This window comes from Hylobates moloch, unplaced genomic scaffold (assembly GCF_009828535.3).
Source record: "Hylobates moloch isolate HMO894 unplaced genomic scaffold, HMol_V3 SCAFFOLD_19, whole genome shotgun sequence".
In the NCBI taxonomy this organism is placed as follows: Eukaryota; Metazoa; Chordata; class Mammalia; order Primates; family Hylobatidae; genus Hylobates; species Hylobates moloch.
Window position 1 is genome coordinate 76,234,335 of NW_026652294.1, and position 13,565 is coordinate 76,247,899.

The 13,565-nt window shown below is 42.1% G+C and overlaps 1 long non-coding RNA gene across 1 annotated transcript; it reads left to right on the plus strand.

Annotated features, from left to right (window-relative positions):
* Nucleotides 1-11,067: 11,067 nt before the first annotated feature.
* LOC131382028 (uncharacterized) lies at nt 11,068-13,320 on the plus strand. The gene is made up of 3 exons (XR_009211177.1): nt 11,068-11,138; nt 12,098-12,220; nt 13,221-13,320. It is a non-coding gene; the product is annotated as an uncharacterized LOC131382028 (long non-coding RNA).
* The last annotated feature ends 245 nt before the right edge of the window (nt 13,321-13,565 follow it).

Here is a 13,565-nt window from a genome sequence, read left to right on the forward strand (position 1 = left end):
TTTTTTTTTTTGAGACGGAGTCTCGCTGTTGCCCAGTCTGGAGTGCAGTGGCGCGATTTCGTCTCACTGCAGGCTCCAACCCCCCGGGGTTCACGCCATTCTCCTGCCTCAGCCTCCTGAGTAGCTGGGACTACAGGCGCCCGCCACCTCACCCGGCTAATTTTTTGTATTTTTAGTAGAGACGGGGTTTTACCGTGTTAGCCAGGATGGTCTCGATCTCCTGACCTCGTGATCCGCCTGCCTCGGCCTCCCAAAGTGCTGGGATTACAAGCGTGAGCCACCGCACCCAGCTGGGACTGGATATTTTAAAAAATAATAAAACAAAACAAAACAAAACAAAACTAAGCTAGATCGGGTCTCCTTTCTTAAGTTGTCTCCAGTCTGAAACCTTACTGCCTAGGTCAGTGGTTCTCAATCCACGGTGATTTTGCCCCGCAGAGGACGTTTGACAGCGTCTGGAGAAATATTCAGTTACCACTGCTAGGAGGGATGAAGGATGCTAAGTAATCTAATGGGTAGAAGCCAGGAATGCTGCTGAGCATCCAATAAAATCCAATTCAGCCCCCAACAACAAAGAAATTATCAGACCCAAATGTCAGTAGTGTCGAGGTTGAGAAATCTGGCAAACCCACTGGGCTCTTCCTTAAACAGAGAGCACATTATCCGTGTGTGAATTAAACAAAGCAAGCTTTAAAGCCACCTCCTGCCCTCCCTCTACTAGGTGGGTTTGGAATATTGAAGGGTCACTCCCTAGCTGAGGGGAGAATGAATGTTATCCCCACTCCCCACCATCACTTAGGTGGGGTGTGGTGGTGGCACTGTTCAGCAGAAGGTCAGCAATTCTATCATCAGCCCAGACCAGAGACATGTCCTGTTCAGTAAGTCTGCCCTAGAGAGAAGAGGTGATTCTTTTCCTCTTTATTGGGAGCAGCCAAGCTTCTATAGTCAAGGCCAGTTAAGCACAAATCCTTTCAAACAATATTACTAAAAGACAATGACACTCTTATAATTTAAACATAGTATTTGCACCTAAATTGAAACTACCATAAAAAAATTCTATTGTTTTACTTCTGTGTAAGTACTAACTGCAAAGTCTGAAAGAAGAAGTAACCTTACAGTCATGCTGTTCAATGTAGCCACTAGCCACATGCTGCTGTTTAAATTAGTTGACATTAAATAAAATGTAAAATTTAGTCTTCAGTGGCACTAGTCACACTTTAAGTGATCACTAGCCATGTGACCACTGGCTACTGAATTGGACAGTGTGGGTATAGGACATTTCTATCATCACAGGAAGTTCTATTGGACAACATTGTCTTAGAAGGCTCCATTTCAAAAGATTCTTATCAATATGTGCAGTTATTTCTTAAAAAAAAAAAAAAGGCTTGTTTCCTAGCAGCTGAGACACTGGGGCAATGCTTTGCATTATCTTATTATCATTGTCTGTTAGAAAGGAGACATCTTCTGCTGGGGGACCACCTCTCTTCCGATACGGAATTTTTGTGAAGGGTTTACGTAATGGACATGGGATAATGTGTCAGATGATTGAAACTATGATTTTCCAGAAGATGTAACAATGTAAAATTCAAATAGGTAACTCCTGTAAGGCATTTCTGATCTAAGTCAAGTGTGTATTGTTAAATATTAATTCCGTTAAAGTATGTCAGCAGGGAATTAAGATATGCGACCCAAATATATTTCTTTTTAGTAGCTGAGTGTAATAGAGAAGTAGTGCTCAGTGGATCTCAACTGAAGAAGAGGTGGAACGAAGGGAAGAGATGAGGTTCAGAATATTTGGAAAAGATTCTCCATGTTATTTTAATGTACTCAATCCAGATAAGTATAGTTTAGAGATATGGAAAGGATAATTGATTTACCTTTTATTGCTGTATGATTGGGGGGAGGGGGAAAGGCTGTGACTTTTAAAAGTCCCTCCCTTTAGAAGTTTTGATTAAGTACAACTTTGAGTGGGGCCTAGATATTTACTCCATTCTCTCTTGCTGTCTTTCCTTTCAATGACCTACCTGTCTGTCCCTCCCCACTTGGTTATTTAGGATGATCAACTGGCTTTAGAACAATGGCCTGAGGCAATTTTTCCCAGTATCAAGAGTCTCTAGCAAACTTTTGCAAGCTGTATGTGGCAATCTATTCTTGGCTGCATTTTTTTTATCAGTGCCTAAAGTGATGATATGTGTGCTTACTAATCAAAGCAAGTGTCTCCTGCACAAAGGATGCATTACCCAGAGAGGACACTCAACTGAAGAAACTCGGGAATCCGTTTACTACTTTTGCTCAGGCTGAAAGACACCCCACTTTCACAGAAAGGTTGGCTATGAGTGTGTGGGCAGGACTAAAAATGTTCTCCTAAAGGACCTATTCAAGCCATTGGATAACTCTTCAGGTAGAGAACCCAGAGTTTGGTAATAGAGCTTTGTCCATTTTTGTTAATGTTAGAAAGCCATTACTAGCCATAGGGAAACCTATCAGTCCATCAGAATGGCACCTTGCTCTGCTGATAGGTACAAAACTTCAACACTCTTCCCCCTTACCCCTATTTAAGTCTCGAAATTTCACATCATATTTTCAAGATGTGTTAGCCCTGAATGGGTTTATATTTTTCACTTTCATTTTCTCAAGTTGATTTAGAATAGCCTTGTTACATCCTTTGTTTTCCTTATTCCTGGTTTCACATTTTCTCCTGGTAGAAATCTATTTTTCCCCCGTAATATGTAAAATGTTGATCACTTGGAGTTTTTCAAGAATAAGGTGGAACTCACATCATTGCATAACCATCCAGAATGTACATTCTTTTTGGTGGCATGATGTACCACATATGACATTAGGACAAAATATCCCACCACCCTCAGAAAATGTCCAACCTTAGCTTCCTCCTCTTTTTAAGGACATAAGAGCCTGGTGGTTGATGATGGAAGAGATGAAACTGTGAAGAGACTGAAGAAGCTAATGCATCAATAGTTAAGATTCCATTTCTAAAAGATCTTACTTTGAGTCTACCTATGCCTGCGATGTCAAGAGGTATGAATAGCCCTAAGGTTCAGGGAGCCATTAAGGTTTGTCTTCTCAAGGTATCCAGCTAGAGGGGGACGTGGATCTTAAAACCATGTAGAATTTAGGTTTAACAGATGCACTAATACCTTGAAAAGAAGGCAGGAAAGAATGAAGAAAAGAACCCTAGAGTGGCCCACTGAAGACTGCATCATCCATGAGAAAATATTGAGTGTCTGTTATGGGCCAGGCCCTGTGTGGTACAATGTGTTGGTGTAACATGAGAAAAAACATGTATTTGGTCTTTGTCCCAGTTTCTCGCACAGAGCTCCTAAAACCTTTGGAAATTCATGAGTGACAGAATGTCTTTTGCATGCTAATGAGGTGACTAAAGAGGGCCATGCTTAGATAGCTTCAGGATAAGAGCTGGTCACCAGAGAAGCCAACCACTTGATTATAGTGTTAGAATTGTCAGCTCTGCACTGCCTTCCTCCCCACTTCCAGAGAGAGTAGAGGGGAAGGAGATTGAGTTCAATCAGCAGTGGGAAATGATTTAGTAAATCCTGTCTATGTGGTAATGATGCTTTCATAAAAACTTTGAAGCAATAAGGCTAAGGGAGCCTCATGGTTGGTGACTACATTGACATATTGGGAGGGTGTCTTACCCAGAGAGGGCACGGAAGAGCTGTGTCCTCTCCCTGCCCCATACCTTGCCCAATGTATCACTTCCATTTGGATGTTCCTGAATTGTGTCCTTTATAATAAAAGTGTAATTGAAAGTAGATAGCTTTTCTGAGTCTGTCAGTCATTCTAGCAAACTATTGAACCTGGGGAGTGGTTATGGAAACCCCCACATTTGTGGTAGACTGGGCAGAAGTGCAGGTAGCCTGAAGACATCATGTATAGCTAGCATCTAAAGTGAAGGCTTCTTATGGAACTGAAACCTTACTGTGTGGAGTCTAGGCTAACTCTGGGTAGCTAGTGTCTGAATCAAGTTGAATTGTTGCCACCCAGTTGGCTTCAGAGTGAGGCAGTAAAATAGGGTCTGGAGCCAGGGGACGTAAGGCCGATTCACACTTCAGCTATGACAGGAAATATCCTCTCCATAGGGTGTACACTGAATAAATGACTTTGTAACTTTACTTCATCCTCTCCATTTACGTAGGGTGTACACCAAGTAACCAATGGAATCATCTAGAGGGTATTTAAACTCCTGAAAATTCTATAACAGGGCCTTTGAGCCCCTGTGCTCAGGCCCACTCCCACACTGTGGAGTGTGCTTTCATTTTCAATAAATTCCTTCATTCCTTCCTTGTTTTGTGCATTTTGTCCAATTTTTTTGTTCAAGATGCCCAGAACCTGGACACCCTCCACCAGTAACAAGAGAATCAGATAATTTATTGGTATTGGAATGACATAGCTGGGAATAAAGTGGTGAACAGGAGTAGACATCTTTCTACTCTCAAAATTTACAAATAGTATCCCAATGAGTTTGTTGGGGTTATTTAGCACTATGCTGTATATTGTCCAATCACCCCCTCCAAATCTACTCACCCTGGTCTTTAGAGGCTGACCCTCATGGAACACATTAATGGGCACTCTTTTTTTCTGTCTATAATTGGGTTTGAACAATGGGGTGTCCTGGGAGGAAACTGAAGTGAGGGAGGTAAGTAAAAATCAGGGTACTGATTTACCTGGCTCACTCCTTGGGAGCCCACCTTGGGCTGTGTCTCCTTTCTAGGCAGTCCTCTCAACATAACTTTCTTCTTCCCGATTCTGGCAACTCCTCCTTGTTTCCTTGAGCGTAAGGTTGGTGTAAGCACTTCAGCTTCTAATCTTTGGTTTTTGCCTGCAAACCACTGTGGTTCTATTACATCCTATATACACCCTTGTAAAAAGTTCCTTATTAAATAAACCTTCTTTGAATTATCCTAATATGAGTGTTCTTTCTCACTGGGATCCTGGCTGATACAAGCGCTGTCCATTTAAATGGTGGATATATGTTTGCAAAGTATGTTGAGTTTTGTTTAAGTATACTTGATGCTAAGCCAGCTGTTCAGCTACTTAAGAAGGTGACCCTGGTTTGCAATGATAAAATTGTATTATAGAGTAGGATGCTTCTCTTCCTATTTCCTTTGGCAGGAAAGTATATATTCAATGAGGTACAGAGAAGGGGAGCTAGAACATTAGTTCTGTTTTATAGCATTTAGAATTACAATTTCTGTTGCCAAAATGTTCCTCTTAGCCATTATGATTCTGACATTAATACTATATTCCAGGCTTTGAAGAAGCATTAATAGTTTGGGATTTTACCAAGATGATACATGCTGATGAGAGGTTGATAAACGTTGCAAAAAGTCCTTGTTATTAACTGTTTTACTTGTGAGATGGAACAGGATAGTAACACTCAGAAGTTTAATAGTTGTGCCTAAAACGTGTTTTCTTTCATGATAAATATTTGAGTGACAGAGAGTCCAGAAATGGGTTGTGAAGAGAGCACAAAGTGTGTGCTTTTATTGTTTGCTTGGCAGAGGTTCTGCCATGGAGAACCACATCATAAAATTACATTTATTATTGATCTTTTTGCCTGAGCCCCACCCTAGTACCTCCGTTAGAATCTGTTAGAAGTAAATTTTTCCAGATGATGAATTCCTTTTAAAAAGAGATGAACTGTGAGTTTGTAGCCTTTCACAGGAGACTGTGAACCTCCTTTCCTCCTTATTTTGCTTACTGAAGTCATTACTGAATTATAAATGAGGGTGGCCAGATGGGATAATCAAAGCCTTTGATCAAATCAAATCCATTGATCTGTAGATAAGATGGAAAGCTTTTCTCAGAAGATGGTACTTGTGTACATCTCAAGAGAATTGGAGAGAGGCTACCTGCATCATCGATCACTAACCTTTATAGATAAAAGCAATTTCAAAGGCCATCTACCCCCTAATGCTATAGATGAGGAGACTGAGACCCTGAGATATTAAAAGATTTACCCAGGAAAACAGCTGTGTTAATTTGTCAGGGTAGCCATAACAAAGTTTCACAAACTGGGTGGCTTAAACAATAGGACTTTACTGTCTCACAGTTCTGGAGATGGAGCATCTGTAAGTCAAAGGGTTGGCAGGATTGGTTCCTTCTGAGGCTGTAAGGAAAGAATGTGTTCCAGGGCTCTCTCTTTGGCTTGTAGATGGCCATCTTCTCCCTGTGTCTCTTCACATTATCCTCCCTCTTTGCATGTTTGTATTCAAATTTCCTCTTCTTATAAGGACACCAGTCATACTGGATTAGGGCTTACTCTAATGACCTTATTTTAACTTGATTGCCCCTGTAAAGACCCTCTCTTCTAAAGAAGATCACATTCTGAAGTACTGAGGGTTAGGACTTCAACATGTGAATTTTTTGGTGGACACAGTCCAACCCCTAAGCACATTGACTGTCTGAAAACTGACTAGAATCTTGGTCCTCTGATGCTCTTGTTCATTTTTTCCCTATTACACTACTGTGCCTTTTAATGTTCTTGTTCCCGTTGCTACTGAAACCATTCCCTCTTTCACAGAACTAAGAGACAGGGATGTGGTTAAAACCTGAACTTTCCTCAGACACTTCAAATGATTCCATTTAGGGGAATGTAAGGCCAAAGTAAATTTAGCGAAGTTATGATCCTTATTAATATAACCTGAACATACTCCTCTTGGGGATAAAGATAAACAATGATTTTTTTATTATCACATGGCTGTTAATGTTGAATCTTTAGAGTTAGACACAGAATTCTCTCAGACTTATTTTATGAACTGCAGTTTATATTATTAAATTGTGATGATACATGAGTTTGCTCAGTTATTCTCTTCTTTGACTTGGCTTTCTCTACCCCTGAAAAATAGCCTACCAGGGAAAGGAGCTTTTCTTTCTGGATGTCCTACAGGTGAAGCTTTGGCAGAACCATTGTCAATCCAGGCATTTAATTCTCCTGAAATCATGTTGTCAGTTCAGGGATGCTTGAAGCATATAAAGTTTAGGAGACAATAGAATCAGTGCCAGATATTTAGGGATATGTTTGCATATAGGTAGGCAGGATATTTTTATGTTGTACCAAGTGGTCTTTTCGGAAAAGTGGATCTAGACAAGACAAATAAGTTTTTAATTCATGTCAGGTCACCGAAACCAATGTGGCCTATCTCTCTCACATCAACCAAAATTTCTTGGATTAAAGGTTGGAACAGAAGAAAACTAATAGAGTATTAAATTCTCCAATAATGACTTCATTCTTCCCATTGTCACATAGCCTAATACGCTTATTTTCAAGGAGGGGAACCTAATGCTGAGAGAAATAACATGATTAGTCCAAGAACACAGTATACTCCCCCCATACAGCAATGTGCTTCTGCCCAGTATAGCAGCTGTAATGCAGGACTCGGGTGCCATGTAGTAAGTGGCAGTTTTAACTATCTAGCAATATTTACTAGGGAACACCTAAGTTTGGGCCTTACCTACTAAACCAAGTCACAGAATATGTCTTTTGGTACTTAGAGGTAGGAGGTTTTAGGATGTACCCCTGTACTCCTCCCCACCAGCAGTGTCTCCCAAAGCTCATCTGTTAGATCATCAGCCTTTCATATCTGTCAAGAAAAAAACTTTCATTAAGTGATTAAACAAATTTGGAAAATGCCACATACTGCATCCCTTTCTTAGATATTCATCACGCATGTTAGAATATTGACAGCTTTGCAATGTCTGGCAATGAAAAAGCCATTTAACTTTCTTTAACCGGGTGTTTCCAAAAGTTATCTGACAGAACCATTTGTTCATATAAAACCGGTAAGTTGCAAGCAACGCATTTTGAGAAACCCTGTCTAAAATTTGCATAAGTCGGGGAAAAATATACATTAACAAATAATTTAGATCAGGTTCAGATATGACAGAGCGAGAGATCTATGGAGATATCCTTATAGAACAGGTGAGTGATAATCCTTATAATCTGCCCCAAAATATTTCTTGTGGCTATTAGCAGGGCTGGGAATCCTAAGCTGGGCTGGGCAAACTTTTCACATTACAGTCTTTCCTCATTGTGGGGGTGTGGATGACTGTGTGAGGGGGTGTGGATGACTGTGTGAGGGGGTGTGGATGACTGTGTGAGGGGGTGTGGATGACTGTGTGAGGGGGTGTGGATGACTCTGTGAATGTATTTATGTTTGACCTAGATAATCAGGTGGTTTAGAAAAGAAATAGAGCACTGGGCTAATGATCAGAAGGTAAGGTGTGTTTTGGCCTTTATCATGGACTTGTGATGTGACATCTCAGCAGTCCCAGTGCTCCATAGTTAGTGTGGATGCCATTGTACAACCTCCATCCTTCTGTGCAACACAGACCTTTAGTGTCCAAAGGCCTCTCTGTTCATTTGGGACCTCGGCAAATGCTGTCTGAAGGTGAAAGGGAAAAGGAGGATGTCGTCGGGCTGATGACATAATGTCTACAGGGTTCCGGTCACCTCAGGAGAAGCAGAGGGTTTGGTGTAAAGGGCCCTGCTGTTCCTGAGGGACGTGTGAATGACTGTCTGACACCCTATATAAACCCTGCAGCACAGCCTGATTGGGCCACACAGAATGTTTGTAGTTAGATGCTCCTATAACAAAGACCCTTTGGTTTCAAACAACAGAAACCACCTTGAACTTGCTTCAGGAAAAGAAGATACTTTTAGGGTAGTAAAATACTTCAGCATCTGATAAAGTTTAAAGAATTTAAACAAGCACATCTCAAAGTTCAGAAACACAGTGGTTCAGGGGATCTGCCTTTTTCTCTGTGTCTGTGTCTCAGCTGTAATTCTTGGCAAAGAGAATTGTATCGGCCCAATTATTGGTCAAATTCCCACTGTAGTTCATTTAGCTATAGCATAGCTAATGGCCATGTCTCTCTCATTTTTCCTGTTAGAATCCCGATTTGTTCAGGAGAGTGTGACAATAGCTTGATCTCAGGGAAGATACATTCCCGCTCCAGTCCCAGAGGATGAATTGTGATAGTCTAAACCAGTCATAGTGATCCCATTTTTCTTTGTCAGTAATTGGTTGAGAGTGGCATTGTGACCCAATTCTAATGTAGGAGTTATAAATAGAAGTTAGTTGGATATGATTCTGAGAAAGCTTTTGTCTTTCCTATAAAAAGGAACAACAGATTTACCAAGCATGGCTCTGTCTCCTTTTGCTTTTCTCCTTCTCTGGAATGCAGGCATGATGCCTGGTGATTCAGCAGCCATCTTGTAACCATGATGTGACAAGTATGAGAGGAAAGCCGTGTGCTAAGAATAGAGGGCGCAAAGGAGAAAGCCAAGGTCCCTGTGTGGCTGAATTGCCACACCGACACTGGACGGCATCCCTCCTGATTTGTTCTTATTTGAGAAAAATGAAAACCTATTTTTTGACATCACAGTGTACTTTAATAGGTTGTTGTTATTGTTGACTTTACCTGCAACCAAAAACTTTCCTAAGTGAGAAAATTATCTAGTAAAAACGGGTGCCAGGAGAAAACTCCTATGGCTCAGAGAATGATGCTCAGATCTTTAATGGGATAGAAGAAGAGGGGATGGCACCTACAATGGTTAGATATTCAAAAGTATCTACCAAGCCACCCTGGAGTCTTGAAATCTCACCACTGCTTTAGAGCATAGAGAGAAACCCTGTTCATGCCACTGCACACCTGTCCTAGATAGAATTAACTAACTAATTCTACAGATATTTATTGACTCTGCCTTATCTGCTTGACATTTTTCTAGGTGCTGAGGATTGATTGGTGAAGACAGAGAGGGTCTTGGTTCTAATTGAGCTCACATTCTAAAAGAGAAAATAGAAAATAAACACAAAAAACAAATGAATGGGATCACTTCAGAAATTGAAAAGGTCTATAAGAAATACAAAACAGGGTGTGTGATAGAGGGTTGGGGAGGTTGTGACCATGGAAGGCCTAAGAAAGTGATATTTGAAATGAAACTTGAGTTGCAGAAGGGAGCCAGCTGTGCAAGGCTGAGGACCAAGTATTTCAGGAGGGAACGCCTAAGGCAGAAATGAGCGTGGCCTGCTGGAGACCGAGAATGAACTGTTAGTGGGTTCCCACTGCACAGGGCCTGGGGAGGCTACCCGTGCTCATCTCATGGTAATGTGCCAGCAACTCAGCCTACTGGCATCATGATGAATCTCCAGGCTGCTAACCGGGCTTCATGTTGCATAGGTGAACTGTTCTGCCACCTGCTTGAGGCTGGCAGGGCCCAGGGGGTGAGACCACTGGGGGTGGTCTATGTAGTGGACTCTCTGACCAGAATGACCGATCCCCTATGTGTTCTTTCCCTTTGAGAATGGATCCATCATTCCCAGCTGCAGCTCCTACGTTCTCCAGGAGACTAACTTCCCTTGGAATGGGGTCAGCCCTGCTCTGGAGGGACTGGGAGAGCATTCAGCTAGCATACAGATGCTACAGGACCACGCTCCAGTTGCCCCCTCAAGTTATGACTGCCCCTGTTGACATTGTCTAGTGCTTGAGAGTCCCCTGTGTAGAGACCCTGCAGAGAGGCAGGAAGCCTGCAAGGGCCCTGGGCTGGTCACACCTGACATCAGTTTCAAGTTACATATCAGTGAAGCAGTCACATGAGATCACAAGGCTAGAAGATCCCTCAAAGGTCACAATGTCCTGCACTCCTCGTGTGTCTGGCTTTACCCAGAGCAAAAGTGTCAGAATGCTACCATCCCCCCCATCTAACAGGTTGCCTGGGAAATGGGATATCCGCTCACCTCTGGTAGACAATCCAGTTTTCTTTTTCTCTAACACTTGAACTTGCTGGCCATTGGAAGCACTGTAATTATAATAGATGTTAGATTTCTTGTATGAGTGATGGGGTGTGAGGAATGTGATTGTTCCCCTTAGAAGAGTAAGGTTGCCTAGAAGTACCCCCACCTGCCGTTTAGAAATCCTGGGTTTGGTTTTCCTACCCCTGGCACACAAAACCACAAAATACCAAAGTTGGAGGTAACCTTGGTGATTAATATCCCTCCTCTTACAGATGAAAAAAAAAAAGGAACATGACCTGACCAAGGTTAATAATACTACAAAGGAAGGCTCTTTGGGATTCACATGGCCCCTTCATAGGGTCATAGGTGTGTATAGAATTTGGTTGTAATGTGCCCTTTGACTTATAGGACAAAGAAAAAAAATCCTTGCATGTGAACATATGTGCCATCAAAGTTCTCCATGCCTCTGTCTGGTTTGATTCTCACCATCCTATGTAGTGGGCATTATTTTTTCTAATTTTACACACAAGAAAAACAAGGCCCAGAAAGGCTAAGTCCATTCAGTTAGTAAGTGGCAATCCTGAGCTCAGGCTTCAATCTTCTGCCTTTTATTCAATATCATTTCCAAGTCCATCTCCACTTTGATTCTCTGGGGATTGAGGGTATAGCGGAAATTAGCCATAACTTGGGTAGGGCAAGATATATAGGAGCTCTGAAAAGTCTCTACCCTATTCTGGAGGCAGATATTGTGGGTTGCTAGAAATTCTAAAGAAAGGATTCTGACTTTTAGTGACTCACCTTCATTGGCATTTAAATACTTCCCCTTCAGAACCACTGTAGCTGGAGCGAGGGCCTCATGGCCGCTAACATAATTTGGTGCTGTCATCTCAGCAGCTGCCTCTCCTTATCTTAAATACCACCTCCCAGGATAGTGTGGCACTGAAAAGCTCAAGCTGTTAGAATCCGCTGGCTACTCCAGTTCCTGGTTCTGTCGCTTTAGATGACCTGAGCGATATTATTTAAACTTCCTGTATCTCAGTTTTTCCATCTATAAAAGGGGGCTAGTTATAGTACCTTCCTGAGAAGGTAAAGACTAAACGAGGTAAAAAACTTAGGAGAGTAAAGTGCTCAATAAATACTAGCTGCTGCTGCATTTGCTCTGGAGACAACTGAAGGAATTCTGTCACAGAGCTGAGTGTTCACCAGGAGCACAAAAGGAATCTGTTCATAGTTCATGGACTCGGTGGGCGTGCCAGGGTGAGAGGGATCCAAAAGACAGAATCACATACAGTTTACTTCTTCTTCTTTTTTTTTTTTCTTTTCAGACGGAATTTCGCTGTTGTTGCCCAGGCTGGAGTGCAATGGCGTGATTTCGGCTCACGGCTACCTCTGCCTCCCGGGTTGAAGCTATTCTCCGGCCTCAGCCTCCCAAGTAGCTGGGATTACAGGTATGCACCACCATGCCCGGCTAATTTTGTATTTTTTAGTAGAGACGGGGTTTCTCCATGCTGGTCAGGCTGGTCTCAAACTCCCGACTTCAGGTGATCCGCCCGACTTGATCTCGCAAAGTGCTGGGATTACAGGTGTGAGCCACCGCACCTGGCCCAGTTTACTTAACTCCGGGAAATGATTGCTCTGGACCTTATACGACAAGGGTTATCTTCATTTTCTGCCAGTATCACCCCTCTGCCCCCACCCCCCTCAACAAAGCAGAAGGCTTTAACTCACCCACCTGAAAAGCTAAAGCTGACCTGGAAGTTATGATTATGTATTTATTTAGTCTGACAGAAGGAACAGAAGAGCCTTTTGTATAACTTGAAGGGTGTAAAGGAGCCAATGATAAAAACCACTGCCCTGAACTTTTCCAAAGCACCATAAATCTCTCTGTTATGATTCTGCAGTTGTTGCCAAGGTATCATTTGTCTTTTTGTTTTTGTCTTCAGAGAGACGAAAACAAACGTTAACGAACTTCCTTCTGTCAGTTTGTGTATCTGTGATCAAAGGCTATAAAAATGCTGCTCTTTCAAGTTACTCCCATCATTTAAAATACACCTGATGCTTATTTTGTGGTTTCTCAGTAATATTCTGATTTTAATTTGATTGCTTTTTATGTTTGTCTATTTTCCCATTCAGAGCTGTTTTTCCTCCCTTGCCTCCCTTTTGTGTTTCTCTCTGTCTCTGCTGATATTTTTTGCATGTTTACATCATCTCTCTACTGACCTTTCAGTGGCTTAGCGTTTTGTTGCAATGCACGAGTGAAGTCGGGAAACAGAGCCAAGTGACAAACTGTGAAGTAACAGCTGAGCCTTCACAAAGCAAATGCGCTTTGTGCACTTTCTTGCCAGGGCGGATGTGGCCTCGGCGGACTGTGGGGAGCGTCCTCTCTCAGGTAAAAATAAATTACTAAGATTAGGACAAAATGATGCAAATCCTTTCATTTGCAAACAGATCATGAACTGGCAGCCATGTGGAAAGGAGACTAGACTGCGAATCACTTAGGATCCCACCCTCGGTTTAATCCAGAATACTCTGCCGATCAGGTTTTTGGCCGCAGGTGAGTGATTTTAAAAAACGTTCAATGTGCAAATGCATAAAATGAACTCACGTAGTTCATGGACACAGGTGACATAGGAAGTTAATCAACAAAAAAACAGAGTGAAATAACAAAACTCCGTGTCCCAGCGCCCAGTCCGAGGCAATCCTAACATTTTGATGGGTTTGACTCAGACATGGTTGAAGTTCTTTGCAGACTTCTTAATCCCGTTTCCCTTTCTTCCATCCAGAGATAAACAC